Here is a 14,671-nt window from a genome sequence, read left to right as displayed (position 1 = left end):
ATTCAAGCTGTGTATAATAAACATAATAAACATTCTATTTCGATTAGTTAACTAATATGATGTATGTATAATGATTATTATGGTGGATTGTATACGTTTATTATTGTTGTGTTCAGTGTGTATGAATTGTTTACTACTACTTTTTAGGGCAGTTGTATACATTCACCAATTCCTTTAAGTTGTTTTATCATATTATAAAATATTATATAAAATTATAAAATATCCTAGCTCGAGTCAACGCAGATTGTATTACAATATATTATTATTATATATAATATGTGTATGGTATAATGATTATTATGGTGGATTGTATACGTTTATACAGTTTTATACATTCACCATTACCATTACCTTTAGTTTTATACTTCAAAATATATATATACATATTTAATGTGTTGTTTAGGTATTATTATTAATTACATTTGATGCGTTATTCTAAGAAATACATAAACACAGTTTATTTTTATACTCATTTTAAGTTCAAATTTGGACGAAATTACATATTAAAAAACATGGAATAACTATTTTAGTTATTTTGTTCTGATTGTATAATATTATTTGTGGGTACTTGAAACTTCTAAAGTATACTATTATATATCTATGATAGTACCACGGTTTGTTGTTGATGTATAACGCGTTACCTAATGGATATTGTGATATGATTAATTTGGAATTTATTATTGATACCTATGATAGGTCAATTTTTTTTTAATACTATGGATAAGTATACCTATAATAGGTACCTATGTCTAATAACTAGACTGACAAACCGTCTCCGCTCAGAATCGTTTTTCTTATACAGTTGTTTTATATAATTGAATTCAAATTTAATACTATCCATTATACATTGACCCACTTGTAACCTACTGTACAGCAGAGCGAAATCCACTTACCCACCTTTTTATTAATATTGTTGACATTTTGAAAGTGTTTCTAAAGAATATAGTTTAGCGTTAGTATATAAGAATATTAAACTATACACCAGGGTATAATTTATAATATTATAAACTAAAACCTACATTAATTTAAGTAAAATAAATTTCAAAAATTTTTTTTCTCACAACTAAAACCAATCTATTATTATAAAAATAAATGTTGGTCTGACTGTCTGTCCTTTATGCATTAATAAACGGCTTGACCGATATTGATGAAATTATATGTGTGTGTTTGAGTGGGTTCCCTGGATGATGAGATTCTTAGTACTCAAACAGGAACTTTGAAATTTACGATGGAAATTTTTGTTTATAAATGGTTGTTATTGGTTTTAATAATAATAAATGGTAGCTATTGCCTACCCACGGTAGCTGACTTGCACTTATAGCCACTCATCGGCGCTGTCCGTAATCCGTTGCAGGTGGATTGCCTACTTGATATGCCGTCGCACATTGTTCACGATCAGACAAAGTCGGATTCCCTACCAAGGTAACTGAGTTGCACTTATTGCAGCGAATTACAACCAAAAAAAGTTCGATCACATTTTTTTTAATAGTTGTAATTTTTTACGGGCTACGAAGTGCGTGGGAAAAGTTAGTTATAAAATAAAATTATATTATCTCAAATAATCTTTTTAATGATAATAGCTAATTAATATAAGCAATAAATAACTATTTAAAGTTACATAAAAAAGCTTTAGTTGAAAAAAAGATAAACATTGGCACATAAAAACTTTCAAAAATATTATTAAATATTTAAATATTAAGAATAATACGAGTATTATATAGAGAAAATGGATTACATTTTGATTAATGGTCCTGACAGAAGCAATTTGTTTAATGTATACAATGATTACAACCATCACAATTAGAAGGCATGTGGAAAGTAGTCCCGCCAAAAGATGCTAAATATCATTTTGAAGCTCATTCCAAATGAGTACCCATCACAATTATTTCCATTTAACAATTTAAGTTAGGCACCTGCTCTTTAAGAACAAAATTAGGTACCTATCTATACAGTTATTACTATGTATAAAATAATTTACAATTTATAATATTATGTCCGTATACATAGTCAATATCAACTATGTCTTATGTGACACTGACACATTAATTGATTATGCATACGGGCATATGCCTTTAAAAATCCTTAAATTTTATGTTAACAATTGTAAAATAAATTAATGTTAGTATTAAAGTACATAATAGTCCATCATAAGCAATAAGTTCCAATTTTTTGATTGTTAATTTATTTTTTTTTAATTTCATTCATGAAATGGGTGTTTTAATAACTTTAATTACGTGGGTGGATAATACGTGGATATAACCTATGTCATCGTTAATTATGAATACATATTATGGATTTCAATGATTTCATATAATATAAGCTATTTTAGTTATTGTGGTAGGTAATTTCGTAAAACTACATTTTAATGAAGGTATATATAGTTTACGTTTTAACAACTATGTATTCATATTTCATAATTGACCATTTCATAATTGTATAGCTTACTGATATTCAATAGCTTTATAGTATAAGTGTATGACCTACCTTAATATAAAAATAAGAAGCTTAGTTTCTTTCGTGTTTATACAAATAAAAAAATTCCTATAAATTACTCAAAAATAGAAACTGTATGAGCCACGAGGTTTAAGAATAAAAGCTTATATACGATATAGGTACCACTTCAACTACGAACTACCCCCAGAAAGTTAAAGGTAACAAACCGACTCAGAGTCTGTGCGTCGTCCTATATGTATAGATCACTGAACAGTTTAAGCTCACCATAATATCTATTACTTTGCCTGTATTATTAAATATAATGAACGAGTATGTATTAGCTAATAGTAGGTAGGTACCTACTATTTTCTGGGTTGGATGTGGTGTTCTATTTAACGTAAGACACGCATTTCAGAAAACACTAACGTTTTTGAAAATATTTCTTACACAGTTATACGTAATTTTAAGTCATCACAAGACAATATTTTATCCTATTTTTTTTCATCGTTATCATTTTTTTAAAAATGTTTTTACTCTTTTGAATGACAACATAATTTTTAATTTGCCGATGAAGAATATTGTATGGAGTATTTCGATACATAATATAATTTCGGACAAGTAGTTTATGAATTATAAGTATTTAAAGTATAGTTGAGCGGAGTAGTGGGCCAACATTTTACGGGTTTTGAACTCTGGTTTTGATACGTCAACATTTTCAGAAAAATTATTCACTAAATAATTTACAGTACCTAGAAAAGGGATGTTCTCGTTTGAAAAACAGAAGTTTGTATCGCCAAGGGATACTCCTTATTCCTTAAGTTGTACAAATCCTAAGAATGTAGTATGCTTAAAAATAACAAAACTCAGGACATGAATAAATTCATTATTAAAGGAAAAATGGGAGTGAGCATGCTTTGTGCATCACACTGTATATATAGAATGATCACAATGAGATACCTAGAGTGTATACACAAACAGTATACTATATATTTAGGTATTTGACAGACTTATTAAATATTCGAATACATTTAGTAAAATAAGTATTTTTAATATGTTCTATTTGTATTTCTTATTCGTGTGAAAATTAAATTTAAGAATACGGACACCTAACAATATTAGATGGTAGGTACTAGGTACTCGTGAAAACAATCCATCACTCAAAATTGTGTTTTAATATTTTGTGACCAAATTCAAAATTTGAACTTTATAAATATGTATACAATTCTAGAATTATTTCTGACTAATACATAAGATTTTTAGAATACTAAATAAATATACTACTTTGTATAACATATCCCACATACCTAGCTTTAAGAAATATATTTTATTTGCATAAAACATATTAGGGAGATTCACAAAGGAGATGATGATGATGATAAAAAATTGAAATCAATGATAAATCGAACATAAAATGTAAAATAATGTTCGAATGCCAAACACAAAAATAAAGTATATACTTTACAAAACTTCAGGCATATAGGTATATAGGTACTATAGGAACATTTATTATTATAATGTGTAGGTATAACTTACTTGACCCGGAGAATCCCAGTGCGGCGACCGACAGTATAATAATGTTATTATAATAAAAATATGTAATTGTATAATATAATATCAATAATATGTTGACGACGACGACGTATTCGTATCCGATATCCGAACGCGCTCTCAAAAAACCACAACGTTTCGACGGACTACTCTACGACGACAGTCTTGGTGGCGATATTATATCGTTTTTATCATGTATAATATAATGTAGGAATCGAACGATGAAAAAAGTTATTACCACACAATATTTTAATAATGTAATATTATATAATATTATGTTTTGATTTATTATTTTATATAGTGTGCATATGCGTGTTTCATTATTAATATAATAATAATAATTATTATTATTGTTATTATTATTATTAATATATTCATCAACGAGGTCCGTCGTCTGTCCGTCCGTCGGTCCGTACGCTACGGCCCGCGCACTCACCGAAACACAGACACGCGAGCGCGCGCACGCACGCACAAACATACACACACACGAGCGCACACGTACCTCTAAAATATTATCTCCAGAGAGGTATTGCCGGGAGAACGACGACGGCGGCGACGGCGGCGGTGACGACGACTACGAGGCGGCGGCGAGCGCCCATAATAACGTGTCGGCTAGGCAGGGTCGAGGCGGCTGCGGCGGCGGCGCGGAGGTCTCGCAAGGCATCATTCTCGTTCGGCGGAGTAACGGGCGGCGCGCTGTGCGCGTGCACTACGCCTCCACGCCTCTCTGCGTGGCCGGCGGTCCGAGCTCTCGGGGGCGCGCTGCTGCCGTTTATTGATCAGCGGCGGCGGCGGCTGGGCGATCCGCACACAGCATCCGCGTCGGGGCTGACACGGCGTATATTACACGTTCCCGATATAAGGTGGCCCCCGTCCACCTCAGCCGCCCAGCCACCGCCAAGGGTAGTTGCGCGTGGGCAACCGCTTTCCGGTAACCACGAAAAGCGCGCACGTGGACCGGGCGCTGCACGTTACCATACGTATGGTATTATATACAATCGCGCAAGCGCGTGACACGCGTCCGCGGCGTCTTCGTCGCCGCGACGGGTGAGCGTTTCGAATTCTGTCGCCGTCGATGAACGTAGCCGTTTATAGGTGGCAATCTAAGGGGGGGCAACAGGGCTCGGACCCTCAAAACAATTTTTTTCTAGTTGGTTTTTTGATAAGACATAATATATTATATTATCACGTCATATAATATGACATGTTTATGATTGTTTATGTTATAGGAAAAATATATTCATACAAAACCAATAGTATTTAGTGTTTACCTATTGGCTATTGCGGTACCTACTAGGAGCCTACCTACTGACCAAGCTGACTATTGAATATTATTTTACGTCCGAATTTAACCACAGAACTATATATCTAGTAGATATTATATAGTTCTATGGTTTATATTATCTACCATGGTAATACTAACTAATAAAGATTCGAGTTAACATCATTCAGTAGCCATATAGGTATTTTTGTGAAATATGTGATGGTACAGTAATGTTAACGCACAGATCCTCCATTGCTGTAGACTGTCTAGCAAATCTAATAGACGTATCTGAGAGGCTAGTCTTACCCGTGTGCTAATAAAAAAAATACCTTTTTATTAAACAAAATAATTATAATATATGTAGTATTATGGATAGTATTATAGTAATATGGATAGTGATTATTTTTTAATGGAATGTTCAGAGGAGGACAATACGATAGCTGCGCTAAATCGACTTTCTATATTATAATATACATTACACATTATATATTTTTAAATGATTGAATTGTGAACCAATACAAGAAACTTACGCGAATAGGTACTAATTAGTACCATAGTAAGGTGGTAGCCATATATTATAAATTATCTTAACCTTTATTATATATATAGACGAGTCCTAGCTGCAGCATGAACCAACATAAGATGGTTAGGGTGAGGGGTATATTGATACTTATATTTCTGTTTATTTATTTAAAGTAAAACTATTTTTAAAGAGGTTATTGTTTATATAATAGCTACTTTTGGGATTTTTAAGGTATTTTTCCATTTTTTTACGACTTTTTAGGACTTTGAATACCCAACCCCATATATATATATAATATACGTGATATGATACGTGTACATACTATATAATATTATATAGTATGCACACGTATCGAATTAACCATTAATAGATGGGTTTATAAGTTTAGATAGCGCCATACGTTTTTCGGGAAACACCAATCCTCTTATCGAAACTTAAATTGCTTATTAATAAAAAATCGATATTTATAATTCGTCCGAGTTTTTGTGATTTATAGTTTGTTTGTTAGTTTTCCATCGATGCCCCAAGTTTCAACTTTCAAGGAAATACAAAATGTTCAAATTACATTGAGTTTAATTTTCTAAAAATAAAAAGTCGAATAATGTTAATAGTTTTCGAAATAATGTTGTGCTCTATTAAAAAAATACCCAATACCAACACATGAAGCCACAAGAAAAAAAACGAATTGTATTATTACAAGTGAGTGATGGTGCCTCATTATTATATTATACACTTACGCGAAAAATCATAACTTTTAGTCACTGTATTGGATTGTAAAGCACTAACGCTCCAAACTGCAATAATTAAATAATTTATATACATATAAGATATCAATTAAAGGTACCTATGTTTAACTATCGGTTATGGGTACCTATTCCAGACAGATTACATAAAACAACAGGCTTGTTGTTTACAATAAAGTACCTATACCTATTAAATGTCATATGGTATTGCAATGTGTGATTGCGGTAAAAAAAATGTAATATACCATATAAGCACCACAGTGAGGAGTTTGAAGCTAACAGCACCAGAAACATCAGGAAGTGGAAACCAATAGCAATTGAGCATTTAGAAACACAAACAATGTTTGAAAGTAAAAAAATACCGCTCAGGACACTGCAGTGACCGTGTGTTGGCCAACGCGTCTCGCTTCGGCTCACCTCGGCGCTCGATATAGTGACGCGTGACGGAAAATAAAATTTAAGAGCAATATAATGTACATATAATATACATATAATATACAGTCGGTCAAAATGTTAAAAATCTATTATCAAAAACTGTTATACCATTATACATTTATACCTACGTGCAGTCACGATTTTAAAACAAACACGACACGCCGACCGTTGTGAACACTAAAATTTAAATATTTATAACTTTAAGGCTCGGATTTATACGCGTAAACTAATTACAAAACATGTAATAAAAACTATAAAAAATGTATATATATACAAAAAATATATTAAAAATCCTTGAAACACTTGAAAAATGCAAAATATGTAAATATAATTTTGAATACCTACTATAAATATAATAATAAAATTAATTTCGCGACAAAATAGTGTAATACTACTTATATTATGATCTTCATTTTGTAATATAATTAATGCAATGAGGTATAAATTATTGCATACGTAGTATAGGTACATCTTAAATCTTTAGGTTTTCGAAGACCTAACCTAACGTCATTAATGTGTCCGTGTTTATCGATATGAAATCAATAATTTATAATAATATGGATAAATATATCGTAAAACATGAAAATATTGTAAAATATATTTGCCTTATGGCTTATGTACAAAAATAAAGTTAATTTTATTCAGTATATTTTAAAACATATTTAACACTTGTTAAAGTTGGGTAATTTTTCTGCAGATTCATAAATAGAATGACTCATACATAAATGATCGCCTATACTATATAAAACTAGATAGCTTTTTACTGCTGCCTGCCGCACTACACTATACATACAATCTCCTGTCCCAAATATGAATATAAATTGAACTTAATGTTTGAATTTTGAAGTACGTTGTGTGTATATACCATAACGTTATAAATTATAATAATTAAAAATAGAAAATTCATATATAATTTAGTAATTACTATAATAATATGTAATTATCGATTTAACGCTTGATTTACCAAATACATTTCTTTTTGGATTTGAATTTCCGGACATCTGGCGTATAATTATTGTTAAACAAACCAGCTAGAGATAGATATCTAATGGCATATCACCAAATTATTTTTAATTTTATAGACATTTAATTTTTATAAACAATACATTAAAATATTAGATTATATCATTATAAATAAGTATTTACAATATAAAAAAGGTGGGCAAGTGAATGTTGCTCTGCTGTATAGTAGGTTACAAGTGGGTCACTGTATAATATATTAATATGGATGGTATTAAATTTGAATTCAATGATAAAATATCATTGTATAAGGAAAACGATTCTGAGCGGAGGCTGAATCTAGGTATAAGATATATTATATACTTATATCTATGGTATTTAAAAAAAATTGACTTATAATAAATTCCATATTAATCATATCACAATATCCATTAGGTACTTATAACGCGTTATACATCAACAAAAAACCGTGATACTATGATAGATATATAATAGTATACTTTAGAAGTTTCAAATACCTACGAATAATATTATACAATCACAACAAAATAACTAAAATAGTTATTCTAGGTTTTTTAATATGTAATTTCGTCCAAATTTGAACTTAAAATGAGTATAAAAATAAACTGTGCTTATGTATTTTTTTGATTTTTTGTGAACAGAATTAACTATTTACATGGAATCTTGTTTTAAATTTTCAATCCTTAGATATAAAAGTTGAACATTTTATAAATTGTTAGCTACAAAATAATTATTTAATTTTAAATATGATAAATTTTGTCAAAATTTCAACTTCAAATGCTTATAAAAAATAATTGTGCCTATATATTTTTAATAATTTTCAACTGATATTGTAACATTATATCAGGAGCCTTGCATTAAAATTTCACGCTTTTTTACACAACAAACAAAATTTTATTAATATTTATAGAAAAAAAAACTAAAAAAATTTAAAACTGAGAATGTCCGTAAACAGCTCAAAAAGAGTTAAAATATTTTCAAAATTTTATGGTGTATAGAAAATGAAAATATCAACATTCAGTGAAATTTTCAAATATCTACAGTCATTCATTTTTTGATTACAATAAAACAAGAAAATCGTCACATGAGAAATCGAGCGAATATCAAATGTTGTAAAAATATTAATTTCAAACGCTTATAAAAATTTAATTTGACTTTCTTGTAGACATATTTTTTTTTTTGACAAAGGTATACAATATTATGAGGAATCTTGTATTACATTTTCAAATATTAGATTTAAAAAGAAAATTTTTTACAAATTCTTACCCCAAAATAATTGACTAATTTTCGTGATTTTTACATATTTTGTCAATTTTTGAACTTTAAATGCTAATAAAAAAAAACTGTGATTTGTATAATATGTTATTGTAAAAATATAGTAAGAGCCTTGTATTAAATTTTCAAGTATTTTTACTTAACAAATAAAGTTTTATTGACATCCATAGAAAAAAAACTAATAATATTGGAAACTTAAAATGTCAAATCAAAATAAATCAAATCAAAATATTTTGAAAATTGTGTCATGTTAGAAAATAAAAATATATACAACCAGTGAAAATTTCATGTATCTACGGTCATTTGTTTTAAAGTTACATCAAAAACCAAAATCAATTTTCTCGAAAACAGATTTTGTGTAAAAATTCCCGTTTTTCCTTAATTTTTCTTTTGTTTTTCACGGAGCTTTTGAAAACTATTGGAAATTTCAGATTTTGACCTAATGAATACACCAACTAGATTCACTTTCCTATCAAACAAGATACTGTTGAAGAAAATCGAAGCAGTTTTACTGCTCCAAACCATGATGACAGATACAAAAATTAAAAAACACACATTTTTGTAAGATCAATACATTCATCGTTCCACTCAGAATCTAAAATATATAAGAATATAAAATTATAAATATATAATTTAATATAATATAATTTAAAATACAAAAATAATCTAAAATGCAATAATTAAAATAGATAACATATTATGTAAAAATTATTATCCACACACAGCTTAACTTACATTTACATAAAAGTTATGTATAACTTTATAGGTTATACTCAAACAATTATACAAATATAATAATAAAATATTCATATGTTTTTAATTATCTGCAAACCGCAATAATACAGTCTGTATATTACTGTAAAAGTATAAATGTTTTCGGTGTAACTTGCATTACCGGCATGTAAGTATAAGTAACTAATAACTATATTATGTTTAAATAAATATTATATTAAGGACAAGTGATAAATGAAATGTATCTATATAGCATTACCTATACATCTAATACCTAAACACCTAATACCGTTGATTATAAATACTAGTATTTATAATTGCTATAATTACCCTAGGTATTTTCTTTATTTTAAAAACAAAAAAAAAATAAACACCATTGTAATACCTATAGCTTCCTTCGCTCCACTCAGAATCAAAAGGTGGTCAAGTGGGTATCGCTCTGCTGTACAATATGTTACAAGTGGATCACTGTAATGTATTGTGTTACATTTGAATTCAATGATATAATATCATTGTATAAGAAAACAATTCTGAGCGAGGATGGTCAGTCAACCGATGATATTAGTAAGAATATTTGATGAAATTATTATGAATAAAGTAATTTATATTTAATAAATTTAGTGGAAGTTTGTTTCAGATTTATACATTTTTTTAAAATCCTTTGCTATAAAAGTTGAACATTTTATAAATTTTTAACTAAATATCTAACTAGGAGGTCAAAATATTTTAAAAAGGGTGTATAGAAAATTAAATTATAAACATTCTGTCAAATTTTCATCTATCAGTTATTCGTTTTTGAATTAAATAAGAACAAAAGAAGAAAATCGCTACTTGAGAAATCAAGTGAATATCCAATGTTGTAAAAATATGATTTTCAAACGCCCATAAAAATTTAATTTGACTTTCTTATGCACATTTTATTTTTCGATAAAGATAGACAACTTATGAAGAATCTTATATTGTATTTTCAAATCTTAGATTTAAAAAAAAAATTTTATGAATTTCTAACTCAAAATAATTTGCACATTTTCGTCATTTTTACGTAATTTGTCGAGATTTGTACTTTAAATGGTTATAAAAAAAACTGTGATTATGGATTTTTAATATTTTTCGAATGTAATCGTAACAATATATTAAGATCCTTGTATTATTTTTTCATTCTTATTTACCCAACAAATAAAATATATTTGAAACTGAAAATGTCCGTTTGTCGAAAACGATTTTTCGTAAAAATATATTAAAATATTTATTTATATATTAATTTATTAAAATAATAAAAAACACCCTTTATTGTAAAAACAATAGATACATCGCTCCGCTCAGAATCTAAAATCAGATTTATATAATAGGTAATATAATATTATAAAGTAGTAAGTACTCGTACTCCTGATCAGTATAAAACTTAATTAATACTACTGTGTGGTAATCTAAAATAGTAAAATGAATATTATAAGACTGAATTAAGTGCACAAATCACAACGCGAATCGAATTAATGAGGATTACTATCTGTAGATAGGACCATTAAAAAATATTAACAACTTTCCATTACCTATGGTCGACACGGTATGATTTATTTACTAAGGGCTCTAGTCAGAGCCGATGAGTTTTCAGTACAAAAACTTGCCTCACAGGAAAAACTTTCACGCCTGTGAAATAGTTAGATTTCAATAATTTATTTTATTTGAAAGATGATGACTTAATGCATAGACTCCGACTCTTTATTCAAAATTTATAACATAAACCTTTATAACGGGTCTGGCCCGTTTTAAACTTAAATAATAAAACAAAATTTTCTCAAATTGTTGTGTTTTCAAATGTTTAAAGTTAATTCAACAATATTTGAGCCCCTAAATAAAGTTTTTCGTTTACAAATAAATATTAAAATCCAACTATTCTACGAGGCGTGCTTGTTTGTTCGGTAAACTCGTTTTTGATCTTTGAAATGGTTTGATTTTATTTTTCCGTACTGCCTATAATAGTGTATGGCAGCTGTGCCTCATAACTACAAATTGTCTAAATAAGTAACCGGCTGCGAATGACGATTGATCAATACAAATAATTAGGTTATGAATAACTGACAAATTTATATTTTTATAAATATTTGAGAAATCACGAATTATACTGTAATATAAATTATAATAATGTAATATACGTTGATATAATTATAAACATTTTGTAATTGTTTGATATTTATATTTTATAATAAACTAGCTGCCCGACCTTCCTCCGGAAGAAATTATTTTTTTTATAATTTAATTTAAAAACATATGACTATTTTTTGGCCATACAAATAATATAATATATTTACATATTGTAGTTATTGTTATAGCTAATTTCTGCATTTCTGCTAAATTATGTATCTTACATTTTGAATTCAACCACTGGAGTGGTAAATTTTATTCTATTTATTATAAAATAGAGATAAGGTAGAAAAAATGTAACAATAAATTATTTATTCAATGAATAATATATATTTCAAATGGAAAAATGCAAGTACAAACAAATAAATAAATAATTAATAATAATAATAATAATAATAACAATAATAATAATAAATAAACAAACCGGTTTCCTTCGTCTCCAAAATCAAGTTAGATTCTTATATATATAGATGATACTCTATTCTATAACAGTTCAAAGTTTCAAACCCTATTTTATTTATTTGAGATACAGCGAGTATATGTACTCAGGTACCTATATGTTATTTTCAATTACATAACTACTCTCTATTTAATATATACTATGACATCATTAGTAAAATATTAATGTATTGTATATTATGTTTAAAATATAAGTACTAGAAATAAGCGCCATGCGCCCAAGCCTGTATAGTAATCTGAATAAACAATTATAAATTTCTCTCCGACTGTAAAAAAAATTGTTGGTCCAAAATAACAGGTAAAAATAATAGGTATTATGTATTATTATACTGTCATAACTCGTAATAATTAACAGTTTAATTATTAATTTATATCAATATTGGTAAACACGCTATAGGTACTTACCTACATTATATAAATATATAATATTATATTATACAACTTCTTACTCGTTGCATTAATAACATTGTCACTGACAATAATACATAACTCCGCATCCATTTACAAACGACACAAACGAGTAACGATAACTGTACCTAGCCAAGTTTGAAGAATTTATCATTGCCGTGCTAACTTTCATTGGCACCCCAGGGCGAAAATATTTGTAACCCCTATTAAACATACATATTTAAACATTTGCCGCCCTTTAGGATCTATATAAAGAGGTTTTTAACCTAACCTCCAGTGGAGGCGCAAACAATTTTTATTCATGAGACAGTAAATTTTTTTCAAATATCAACTAACCTACACCTGGAATTTAGTTATATCCAAAAGTCATTAAGTAACAACTGAAAAATGCCCACTGTCCAATAAAGCAGTACCCACCCACCTACCAGCTACCCAATAATTTTTTGTCTGGGACATTTCTCCCAAAAATTCTCGGTCATGCCACCGGACTGTACCTATCTAACTATTTAATATTCCATTTTCGTCCGAGGTGGTTACCATCTAATACGTTTATAGATAATAATAAATAGTTAATAATGTCTATCGACTGTTAGGGTTTCACAATAATGTATTATAAAACTATAAAATAATATTTTGAAAAAAAAAATTCAAAAAGGTGAACAAGTGTGAAGTGGGTGTTGCTCTGCTGTACAGAAAGTTACAACTACTTACAAGTGGTCCACTGTAATAGATGATGTTAAATTTAAATTCAATAATATAATATTATTGCAGTATAAAAAAGGTGGGTAAGTGGATTTCGCTCTGCTGTACAGTAGGTTACAAGTGGGTCACTGTATAATGGATGGTATTAAATTTGAATTCAATGATATAATATCATTGTATAAGAAAAACGATTCTGAGCGGAGACGGTATGTTAGTCTAGGTATAAGACATAATATTATATTAGGTACCTATAATAAATTCCAAATTAATCATATCATAATATTTATTAGGTACTTATAACGCGTTATACATCAACAAAAAACCGTGATACTATCATAGATATATAATAGTATACTTTAGAAGTTTCAAGTACCCACGAATAATATTATACAATCACAACAAAATAACTAAAATAGTTATCCTAGGTTTTTAATATGTAATTTCGTCCAAATTTGTACTTAAAATGACTATAAAAATAAACTGCGTAAATGTATTTTTTAGATTTTTTGGTAACAGTATTAATTACTTACGTGGAATCTTGTTTTAAATTTTCAATTCTTAGATACAAAAATTGAACATTTTATAAATTTTTAACTACAAAATAATTTTTCAAATTAAAATTTGATAAATTTTGTCCAAATTTGATCTTTAAATGCTTATAAAAAAAAATTGTGCCTATGTATTTTTAATATTTTTCAACTGATATTGTAACAATATATCAGGAGCTTTGTATTAAATTTATACACTTTTTGGCCCAACAGATAAAACTTTATTGATATTTATAGAAAAAAAAAACTAAAAAAATTGAAAACTTACAATGTCCGTAAACAGCTCAAAAAGAGTCAAATTATTTTAAAAATTTTATCGTATATATAAAATGCTAATATTAACATTCAGTGAAATTTTCAAGTTTCTACAGTCACTCGTTTTTTAATTACACAAAATAAGAAAATCGTTACGTAAGAAATCGAGTGAATATCAATGTTGTAAAAATATGAATTTCAAACGCCCATAAAAATTTAATTT

The 14,671-nt window shown here is 28.2% G+C and overlaps 1 protein-coding gene across 1 annotated transcript in view; it reads right to left on the bottom strand.

The window, feature by feature from the left end:
• The window catches only part of LOC100158931 (MAGUK p55 subfamily member 5), a 65,994-nt gene extending 61,475 nt beyond the window's left edge, over positions 1–4,519 (bottom strand). Inside the window, exon 1 of the mRNA XM_008183780.3 lies at positions 3,967–4,519. The gene's annotated coding sequence lies outside the window, so the exon portion shown is untranslated. The remainder of the gene's footprint in view (positions 1–3,966) is intronic.
• Positions 4,520–14,671: the final 10,152 nt, after the last annotated feature.

This window comes from Acyrthosiphon pisum, chromosome A1, assembly GCF_005508785.2.
Source record: "Acyrthosiphon pisum isolate AL4f chromosome A1, pea_aphid_22Mar2018_4r6ur, whole genome shotgun sequence".
Taxonomy (NCBI): domain Eukaryota; kingdom Metazoa; phylum Arthropoda; class Insecta; order Hemiptera; family Aphididae; genus Acyrthosiphon; species Acyrthosiphon pisum.
Note: the sequence above shows the minus strand (reverse complement) of the source record. Positions and strands in the feature narration are given on the sequence as shown.